This window comes from Petaurus breviceps, unplaced genomic scaffold (genome assembly GCF_028583685.1).
Source record: "Petaurus breviceps papuanus isolate PSGF00001 unplaced genomic scaffold, PetGlider_PUasm1.0 164, whole genome shotgun sequence".
NCBI classification, from domain to species: domain Eukaryota; kingdom Metazoa; phylum Chordata; class Mammalia; order Diprotodontia; family Petauridae; genus Petaurus; species Petaurus breviceps.
The window spans coordinates 3,351,369-3,362,423 of NW_027185735.1; the positions used below are offsets into that span (position 1 = coordinate 3,351,369).

General features: G+C 42.1%; 1 long non-coding RNA gene across 1 annotated transcript; it reads left to right on the plus strand.

Annotated features, from left to right (window-relative positions):
* Positions 1-1,286: 1,286 nt before the first annotated feature.
* Positions 1,287-2,629, plus strand: LOC138156946 (uncharacterized). Its single transcript, XR_011167250.1, has 2 exons — positions 1,287-1,583; positions 1,890-2,629. It is a non-coding gene; the product is annotated as an uncharacterized lncRNA (long non-coding RNA).
* The last annotated feature ends 8,426 nt before the right edge of the window (positions 2,630-11,055 follow it).

The window sequence follows — 11,055 nt, forward strand, 5'->3', positions numbered from 1 at the left end:
TAGCTGCCAGAAATAATTATAGCAACAAATCTGGCACTAAGGCCCTTCTGGTTTGTTCATAGGGAAAATCAAATTAGACCACAATGAGGACTAGCTTAATGCCTTGGACATTACAGCTGAGGCAGTTAGGGAGTGTAATGGACAGAGTGCTGGACCTGGAGCCAGGAAGATTTGAGTTCTAATGCAGCCTCAGACATTTAGCAGCCTAAGCAAGTCACTTAACTCCTTGTTAGCTTCAGTTTCCTCAGCTGTAAAATTGGGAAAATAATAGCACATATTTTCCAGGATTCCTGTGAAGATCAAATGAGATATTTGTAAAATGCTTAGCACAGCCCCTGATGTGTAGCAGGTGCTTAAAAATGCTTGTTTCCTTCTTCCCTCCCTTAGGCATTTCTCCTCAACTAAGAGCTAACCCCAGGAATTAATTTCATGGGAAACAAGTGTGGAAAAAGAGAAACGCTTCCTTTAAATATCACCAGTTAACCATTTAACTCCTGGAATTTTAAATTTACTGCATTTCTTTTTTACATATAGGTAGCCTAGGCTATGTTTTGGAAGGAAGTAATATCTTTGCACCCTGTGAGCTTGTGTGTAGGGAGTGGAGGATTGTAATGAGGGAGGAAGTGCATAGGGGAGTATTTTTGTATGATGATGATACAGGGTTTTTATGGATGTTGATTCCAAATGAGTGAATATGCTGTGTTCACAGTATATGCATCTTAACTCTATATATCAATGTTATATGTATCTACCATATGTGGTATATTTATGGTATAAGTATACTCCATGCATGTGACCTTAAGGGGAAAAATGGGGAAATATGATTTATTTTTGTTTTAAATTATTGAAGCCTTGCAATTCTCCAAAAAGAGCTGCTTAGTTGAAACCAATAAAAATAGAAATGGAAAGGTTGCCAAAGCCTCAGCTCCCTGCAGAGTGCAGGTGGAGAGAACAGATCAGAGCCCCATTCCTATACAGCATTATGGTTCTCTCCAAAAATCCCTGCAAAGACATTTTACCCTGTCTTTACTAAGGATGGGGCTTAAATAAATCTTCTAAGGGAAACTGAAAAGTCGATTCCATTGCCTGATTTCCAACACTTTTCTGAAATTTACGTGTCACTGAAAAAGTCTGACTTTCTCCTTTGGTGTTTGAACTAATCTGAGAGACCAGTTATATTTAAGGGTCATTCATGTTCTAGCCTCCCAGCTCCCCCTTCCCTTTCTTTATTGGCTTGTTTTCAGTAATGGATAATGTTCATTTGTTCAGCCAAATATTTGGTATAGGGAATTTACCGTGAAATTCTGTGAATAGCAGCACCTAGTTAAGAAAACAGTCCCAACGCCGCAAACGTCAGCATGAAAACCAAACTGAGGGTGCCTTAACTCTTTGAAGACCGACCAATGTGTGGCGCAACGCACAGGGGAGGGCGTTAGTTCGCAGCCCGGCACTCAGCGGGGTGTCCCTGCTGCAGCCCGTGCATTGTGGATGGTGGTCTGATCTTGGAGTATTGGAGTTGATTTCAAATGACTGTCCTCCTAATTCATGGATCATTTCCTTCGATCGTTTCCTTTGTACTGACGGTAATTCTGAGAGAAATTGTGGGGATGAGGGGGGTAAATCCAAAGGGCCCGCACCTTTCGTACATTTATAATAGTCAGGACCAGAACACACGAACTGCTTTGTGGTCTCGTCTCCCCAAACCTTCAACTTGAATCTGCTTACGAAGGGGGAGAGGGGGAAGGGGGAACTAGGGGAAGGAGGAGGAGGAAACGACCGGGTCGTTGCATAATGCGCTGAGCCCGCTGCCAGGTGACCCGCTGACTTTGTTTTCTGTCCTGACTGTAACTTCATTCCTTTCCTCCTCGGCCCTGGCCAACGTCACACAGAGAGTGACACAAAGAAGCCGCGGCTCTGGCCGACCCCTGCATCCCTCGGGCTGGACTGACTTCAAGATCTCGCAGGCTTCCCTCCGCCCCTTTCCCTCCCCGCCCGGAGCCCGCCAGGTTTCCTTTTCCTGTGGCTGAGGGCCCGGGAGAGGAAGACCGGCCAGGGAGGCGTGGAACCCGCGCCGAGGACTGCGGCTGGCGGCCGCCAGGGGGCGCTCGAGCCACTTTGTGGAGGAGGCGCCCCACCAGGGACTGGGGCAGGAGGGCGGATGCTGCTGGGTTGCCCTGAAGGGCGATTTGCTAAAGCAGAGGACCAGTAGGTGCTAAAGAGCTCCGGCTCTAATCTAATTAATACTGCGTGTAATGGAGGGTGCGGGGGGGGGGGGGGGCGCGATTAGGGGAAGGTGTTAAGAGGATGCAAATGTCTGGGCAGCTGGAGGCCGAGGACTTCCCCCCCAGGGGTGGGAGCTGGGACAACCTTTAAGTCGTGTCCCCTGCCCTCGGCTGCCATAGTGGGTTAAACGGAATTTGCTATTTTAGTTGCAAGTTCTAGAGATCAGAGCCCACTCTCTTCATAAATAATAGCAGGTCACTTAGGCTGCAAAAATGATGCCTCCAAGCCTTTCACTGGATTTTCTGGGAATCATTGAATTAAGGTCCCCAGAACAGGCCTGTGTGATCCTAAAAGTGAACTCCGTGGATACTTACCTAATTAAACGAACATAAGCCTTCACAAAGAACTTGGTTTTTTCTTCCTATGCCTCACCACCTTGAATTGTGTAAAGCAGTGGAATGTTAAAAAGAACAAAAAGTGATATGAACAGGTGCAGAGGGGGCAGTCTGTGGCTTCCCATTTCACGTTAATCAGACAGTTATTTGTACATCTTAAGAGTATAATTACTCTGGGGGTAATGAACAGTGTTAATTAAACACAAGTGCAAGCATTTTCATGTTTACAAGCATGAAAGCAGTTCTAAAATAAAAATATGCCAAAGTTGATAGCAATGTGTAATCCCATGGGATTTTAAGAACTTTTATTCCATTCTACAACAATAAGTAGCATGGGTACGGAGGATCCATAATGATCTCAAAATCATAACTGCGATCACTATCAGAGAAAGGAGCTGGTTTAAGGAAAACATGGGGTTGCAAAGCCTGGCAAAATTGTTTGTCAGAGAAACTGAAAAACAGTAAAAAGCCTGGAGGTATATAAGGATGTAAATCTGTTCAGGGACAAAATAAGGAAACCCCAAATCAATTATTTTTTGTAGGTCACTTCATTGCATAGATCATCTACAGAAACCTCCATCCCTTCTCCTCCTCCCACCATTTTCAGGCCTTGTATGAAAAAATAATTTTGTCATTATATTGCCATTTATTTAATCGGCAAACCCTTAATATGTGCCTAGGTGTTGTGTCAAACATGGAGTATGCAAAGAAAGGCAAAAACATACCGTGTTTCCCCGATAATAAGACACTGTCTTATTAAATTTTTTGGACAGAAAAACACCAGAGGGCTTATTTTCAGGGGAGGGCTTATTTTAATGAACATTGACAGCAATTTTAATAAACAGGTAAATGTGAACAAAAAAATGTACCTTTATTCAATAAGCAAATCACTGGGGAAGAACAGGATGACGCGCTCACTCCTGCAACTCTGATTGGATGCAGCTCGGAGCGCAGCATGCATTTCATGGGGGAAGGGGGGGCGGACGGTGCATACAGAGGGTACCGTAATGTAGCATGTAGTGCAGGGGATCACCTTCACTACAGTAGCAATCTCAATAGGGCTTATTTTCGGGGGAGGACTTATTTTAGAGGAATCTTACACAGTAAGGGGAGGGCTTATTTTCGGGATAGGTCTTATTATCGGGGAAACACGGGTAGTCCTTATCCTCAAGAAGCTTACACTCTAAAGGATGAAACAACATATAAAACGTTGTACATAGAAGATATGTTCAGCGTAAATGGAAATTGTCAGGACTCTCATGCCAAAACCATTCCTCTCTTTTTACTCCTCTCCTTTTATTATTAGGAGACACTCTGTTTTCCTAGGAGGCAAGCTGTGCCCTGAGCTTGGCATAATAATAATCCTTTGCTTTCACCCTCCAGATGAACTCTGCTGCAGCCCAGAATTGTTTTGTATCAGCCCCAGGTGGTCCCTGAACTTGTGCAAGCACCTGTAGGAGCCATTTTCTGGTCACAAAGCCCTGCTATGCATCAAACTTGTTTCATTGTTACTGTTACCCCTCATTGTCATGCTTACTGCTCACTGCTATAGGTATCAAGGTTTGGCTTCACTAAAGCCAGTCTCCTAGAAGAGGCCTCAGCCTCAGTCTCCCACTCCCCCCCCCCAACCCTCCCCAACAGAATACACAGCCTCCCACCACCACCACCTCCCAACAGAATAAAGAAAGCTTTTTGCTTATGACCACTGTTAACTCTGTTTTTATTTTATTTTTTAGAGCTAACTGTCGTTGTGATAACCTGTGTGAGCTCTTTGCTATTTTCAGAGTTAACATAACCTCTGCATTATGTTCATGACCCCTGTGACTTAGGTCACAGAGGTCCTGTTTTCAGAACTGACTGTGTCTTAGAAGGAAGGATCTAGTTCTGGGGGGAAGGGGGTAGGAGTGGGACCTTAAATGGCTTCATAAAAGTTGAAGGAAGTCAGGAAAGCCAGGAGATGAGGGGAGCAGGAAAAGCATTCTAGTGATGTGACAACCATTAAAAAAAGGTATGGGGTCTAGAAATAGTGTCCTATGTGTGAAATAGCAAGTGAACCAGTGTTAGTGGTTTACATAAAGCTAAGTAAAGAGCAAGAAGGCTAGAAAGGTAGAAGGGTGCTAAGCTGACAAGGGCTTTAAATGCTAATATTTGATCCTGGAAGTAATAAGGAGCTACTGGTGTTTATTGAGTAGAGGAAGTGACATGGTTAGACCTTTGCTTTAGGAAATTCAGTTTGACAGCTAAATGGATGGTTTATTGGAGTGGGGAAAGACAGGTTAGAAATCTATTGCTATAGCCCAAGCAAGACATAATGGCAGTCTGAACTAGGATCATGGCTGTGTGAGTTAGAAGGCTATGCATACCAGAGATATTGTGGATGTAAAAATGATATAATTTGGTAATGGACTGGATGTATAGGATGGGTGAGAATGATGAGTTGGAGATGACACTGAAATTTCAAGCCTGGCAAATAGGTAGGAGGAGAATCAGGGTAAAGCAGTGTCACAAAAACCCTGGATTGAAAAAATATTAAAGAAGAAAGTGATTAACGATGTCAAAGGCTGCAAAGAGGTCAAGTAGCATGAAGTTTGATAAAAAGACATTAGCTTTAGCAATTAAGAGATCATTGGGGATTTTATAGAGAATAGCTTCAACTAAATGATAAGAGTAGAAGCATGAGAGTGAGAGAAGTGGATGAATCAAGGGAAGACATCTTTTTTCAAGGAATTTCTCCCCAAGGGAAGGAGAGCTATCGGATAGTAGATATCAGGGATGAACAGATTAACTTGGGAATTTTAAAGGATAGGTAGTAGTACAAGGACATGTTTGTCAGTAGCAGGAAGGAACCATTAGATGATGAGATGTTAGAGATTTATCAGAATATGGGATAATAATGGGTGCAATCTGCTGAAAAGATGCATTAGGTTGGAGCCTAGGGGGTGTGTTTGCCTTGACGAGGGAAAAAACCACCTCTTCATATGAGTTGTGAAACAAGGAGGAAATGGTAGAGGAAGATATCTGATGTGAGATGAGGAAAAATGAAGAAAATGGACTCAGTTCTTTGTGTTAAGTATGAGATGAGGTCCTCAGGTGAGAGAGGACAGGTAGAGGGAAAGCTATAGGAAGTTTGAGGAAGAATGAAAAAGGTTAGAATAGTCATTGTGATGAGTGATAGTGAATTGACTAGGAAAACAAAAAGGAATTTTGCTTTGCTGCAGTGAAAGCCCACTTGAGATTCAATAATATAAATCTGTAGTGGACCCAGTCAAAATGTTTGCATAGATTTCTCCAGTTCTGTTCAACACACAAAGAAGTTGAGTAAGTGGATGACTGTCAGTAAGACAAGAGGGGGAGCGATTTGAGTATAGAGTTGAACTGATTCACCAAGAAAGAAGCCCTACATGAGTGTAGCCAGGGCTAAGGTGATGGCTCAAGAATGGTCTCAATACCCTTTTAAATAAAAGAATTAGCTTAACTTGCATATAGGGAAAGGGTTAAGATATTGCTTCTACCACAGTCTTGGAAAGAATTGACATATAAGGATTACAAGGCACAGTGAGAATTAAAATGGGGTTAGATGTAAGGCATAGAAAAAATATATTGATAAAAGATTATGATTGAATGAAGGTAATTTTGTATTTTGTGGACATGAACATGGAATACTTGTTTGGTAATGGACTATCAAGATTGTCATCTCTGTGTAGCAAAGGAGGATTGGTGGAGTGTATCATAAGAATTAAGTAGATTGTGGAACAGTGAGTTTATGGTTTTTGAAGGAGTATCAGTATGTATTTTGAAGTCCTTGCTATGAGGACAGGAGTTGGGTTCAATAGAAAAAGTGAGGTAGCCCCAGAACTCATTGAAGAAGGAAGGAGAATATCCTATAAGCCTATATCTAACAGTTACCAGAAATTTGGTTGATAAATTTGAAATGATGAACAGCAAAAGATTAAAGGTTAGTGAGTGATGATGGTAGAGGGACAATCTGGAAGTGGGCAGTGGAGGAGCAAGAAGTGAAACTATGATCAATATAGGAAAGGGAGGGCCTAACTTTAGGTGTCAATGTCTCGATCAAAGCCAGAAGATGGAGGGAGTGAAGAAGAAAATGCTTTAATATAAAAAGTGTTTTATTATTTATGGCTCAGGCTTTCCAGAAATGGAAATTGGGGGGACAGACTGAGAAAATGCCTGGAAACAAGAGATGTAGGGTCTTGTTCATGAAAAAGCAAAAAGATTAGTGTCACTAAATATGTAGAGGGAAGTTAGGTCTAAGAAGACCAGAAAAGGTGGTGAGGGTGAGGCAGGGGTTATGTCATGAAGGTCTTTGAACACCAAACAGGATTTTGTATTTGATTTTGAAAATGATAAGAAACTGCTAGACTTCATTGAGTAAGAAGGTGGTGCTTTAGGAAAATTACCTTGGAGGCTGAATGGGTGATGGATTGGAGTGGGGAGAGACTTGTGTTAGGCAAACCTACTTGCAATAGTCCAGACATGAGATGATGAAGACTTACACTAAGGTGACTGCAGTGTCAAAGGAGAAATGAGGCTATATTCAAGAGATCTTGCAAAGCTAGTCATTGTTTTGTTGAAGCTTTCTCTCTCTATGTCTCTATGTCTCTCTGTCTCTCAGTTTAAAATATCTTGATTATTTTTTTATGTCCCAGTATGTCCAGGAAGCTGTCAGGGAATATGGAGCCAATTAAGTCCTAGGGGTGGCTTTGTCTTCTTTTGTGGTTAAGCCTCCCCATGTTGTAGGTAAGAGGAAAGAAGCCTTGTCAGGAAAACACGAATTCTGTTGTACACCGTATGTCTCAATAGCAATGTCCTAAGATTCTCCTAGAGGACTTTCCACCATTTAAATGATTACAGAGCTTATATTGGATAATTCTCCTGGCAAGGACAGTACTGAGAGAGAAAAGGTGGAAAGGAAGAACAAAGCAAAGCAGAAATGTACAGGAGAACAAAACCCAGAAATCCTAGTCCTGGCCTTCTCCCTTCTGAAGGACCTTCTCAAGTATCACAGTTCGGTCAATGTAGTGACTCCAGTTCATGGTGAATCTCCTAATGCAAGGTGGTGACAATGACCTAGAGCACAAGAATATTAGAGCCAAAGCACATCCCCAATACAGCTGAAGATTTCTTCTGATATGAGGTAATAACTGTGAGCAGGAGCAGCTCCAGGAGCATTAAGGCCACAGCAGGGATACTCCTGGAACAATAAGCAATTCTTCATCATTCATCAGGATCATCTGTAGTAAAGTGGCTAAGAGGTCATATGCACCTGTACCAGGGTCTGATTTGATACTGAGTCTTCCTGTACTGCCTGCATTCCTTGATCCTGTATAACCTACACCTGTTGTAGTTGTTGCTGTTGTTGAGTCATTTAATAATGTCTGACTCTTTGTGGCTTCATGCGCTACATAGCACACAGGGCCCTTCTTTTCTTCACTATCTCCTGAAGTCTATCCAAGCTCATATTCATTGCTTCCATGATACTTTCTATCCATCTCATTCTCAGCCATCCCCTTCTCCATTTCCCTTCATTATTTCCAAGCATCAGTCTTCCAACTACTCCACTGAGTCCATTATGTGACCAAAGTGTTTCAGCTTCAACTTCAGTATTTCTCTTTCCAGTGAATAGTTAGTTAATATCTTTAAGTACTGACTGATTTGTGGGGCAGCCAAGTAGCACAGCGAGTAAGATCACCAGCCCCAGAGTCGGGATGACCTGGGGATCGAATCCGGGCTCAGATACTTAGCACCACACCCAGAAATAATTGGCTGTGTAACCTTGAGCAAGTTACTTAACCCCAATTGCTTAAAAAAAAAAGTACTGACTGATTTGATCTCTTTACTGTCCAAGGGACTTTCAAAAGTCTTCTCTAGCACCACAGTTTAAAAGTGTCAGTTTTGCAGCTCTCAGCTTTCCTTATCATCCAACTCTCAGTTATACAGTATTACTGGAAAAACCATAGCTTTGGTTACATGAGCCTTTGTTGGCAAGGTAATATTTGATTTTTAGTATGCTATCCAGATTTGCCATAGCTTTCCTTCCAAGGAGCAAGCATGTTTTAATTTCATGACTGTAGTTGCCATATGCAGTGATCTTTGAACCCAAGAATATAAAATTTGACACTGTTTCAATTTTGCTCCCTCTACTTGCCAGGACAAGGCAATGATCCAGGAGGGGATTCTGTATCTATACCCACTAGATATTTCCTGGCTCACCTGTCAAAATTTCTCCTTTCCTTGGGGCTCCATAAAAAGGAGGATATCTGATCTTTTCCCCTTTAGAGGGTTCTGCTGAACTTTGCCCTCTTCTTCTATAGAGCCTACGGATTATCACTAAGTAAACTAAAGGATCTCTCCTTTCTTCCATGTAAATTCATAATCACTGTAGTTTTGCAGAGACACTTATACTATTCCCATATCATTAGAAAGCAAGACACTTCCCAAGAATTCCATCCCAATGTCCCCCAAGCATTTTATGGAACAGAGTTTGTTTAAACTGTCTCTGGGGGAGGGGGGGAAGACCTGCCAATTGAAGGGCACCCCAAGCCATTTACCTAGGGAGTTTAATATTGGACAGATCCTCTGAGGGAGCAGGGGCTTTGAGACTTGGGTGATCCTGTGCAGGGAGAAAAAAAAAAGAAAACCTTTAGAGTATCAGCTGGAAGAGTGTCTAAAAGCAGTGCATCCTTGTCACGTAGGTCTTCCTAGAGGTCAGAAACAAGAAACTTCTGGACTGAAAAGTCCTCTCCCTTATTGGGGGTACTGTTAATTTGTTAAAGACATGTCTTTTGAGGGACACGGTACCCAGCCATGGTTGTCAGGGGCATTGAGATAAAGCTTTTGTTTCAAAAGCCCATTCTAAAGTTCAACAATGCTAGTTGCCTGAGTATAAGAGGTGGAAAACCAGTAGTTGTCATGGAAGGAGGCCCAATTTTGAATTTCTTTTGAGGTAAAATTGGGCCCAGAGGGAATGGTGCAGACAGGTCCCTAAAGAAGGAAAAATTGCTCTGTGAGAGCTTTGATGGTTGCTGCTGCCAGTCATTCTTCTGTCTTATGACTGATTTCAGTAAGATACAGTGCAACCTCTGAATCAGATCTTATTTTCCATACCTAGACCCACGAATTTCTTTTGTGCAATTACCATCTCCATTAGTTTCCCCGTGGCCTTGAGTATTCATTCCTTAAAAGCCAAGAAATCTGCCTCTAATTGCTAAATGCACTTTACCAGTTTTCTTTCAGTCTGATTATACTGGCAGCTCAACTTATGCAGAATGGTCAATAATAATGAGGAAATGTTGACCCTCTCAATATCCACCCTGTTAGCTTACTCTAGCACCTACTTGACTGGGCTAACTGCTTCATCAGTAGGAGCTTGTTCCCTATTCCATTAAAAGGATTTCCCACATAGAACCAGAATGGCTCTAGCAAACTGGTGTTGGGTCATAGGATCAACTTCAGATTTGTAGTGCCTTTCCCCCAACTTGACCATTATATGAACCAAAGGCTATCTTTAGCATCGTATTAGTTTAAGTTTCATTAGAAACTAAATAGTGTTAGGACTGGTTAGTTCTTACATGGCAGACTGTCCGTGAGTACCAGATGTTGTAGACTCAAAAGAAAAGGTATCACAATGTAATGGATAAAGAACTAATCTGGGATTTAGGAAGACCTAGGTTCTTTTTTAAACTGTCCCCCCAGGGACAGTTTAAACAAACTCTGTTCCATAAAATGCTTGGGGGACTCTGGGGTGGAATTCTTGGGAGGCAGCTTGCTTTCTAATGATATGGGAATGGTAAAAGTGTCTCTGAAAAGCTACAGGTTTTTTAGGAAGACCTAGGTCCTTTTCTATTCACTTAACTTCTCCATGTTCTCTTCTACTGAGTAGCTGATTTTTCAGATTGTAAAGACTATAAAACTGGGAGTAATCCATACAAAACTTATAGGAAAGTGTTTTTACTTTGCTGCTCTTTTAGGAGGTACAAAGAGGTTCTTCCATCAACTTGATATAATTATAGGGTAGCTAGTTATTGATTAGCTAAATACCTCTCCTGACTTTTAAAAGAGCAAACTAGCTGCTCTTTGACTCAGTTTTTTTTTTTTCCCCCTGACCTGGCATTAGAGAAGAACAAGCTGCTGAGAGCATCTGGGTGGAGGAGAGCCTTCAATTCTGTCTTAGTCATAGCCTTGTGAAGCCCAGAGCACATGATCCTGCTTTTGCTTTTGTCTCTATCTCTTTCTGTTGTATTGTCTCACTGAGTGCTTTGTAAAGGGAATTGGAAATTGCTATGAACAACTGTTAGCTTCAAAAGGTCAGAACAAGCCATGGTAAGTCCTGGAGCTAAAGCCCAGACTGGGATTTTCTTGAAGCCAAATGGTGGAGAATAAAGTCCTAAAGAGACCTACTGGCCCAATCCATAAGGAG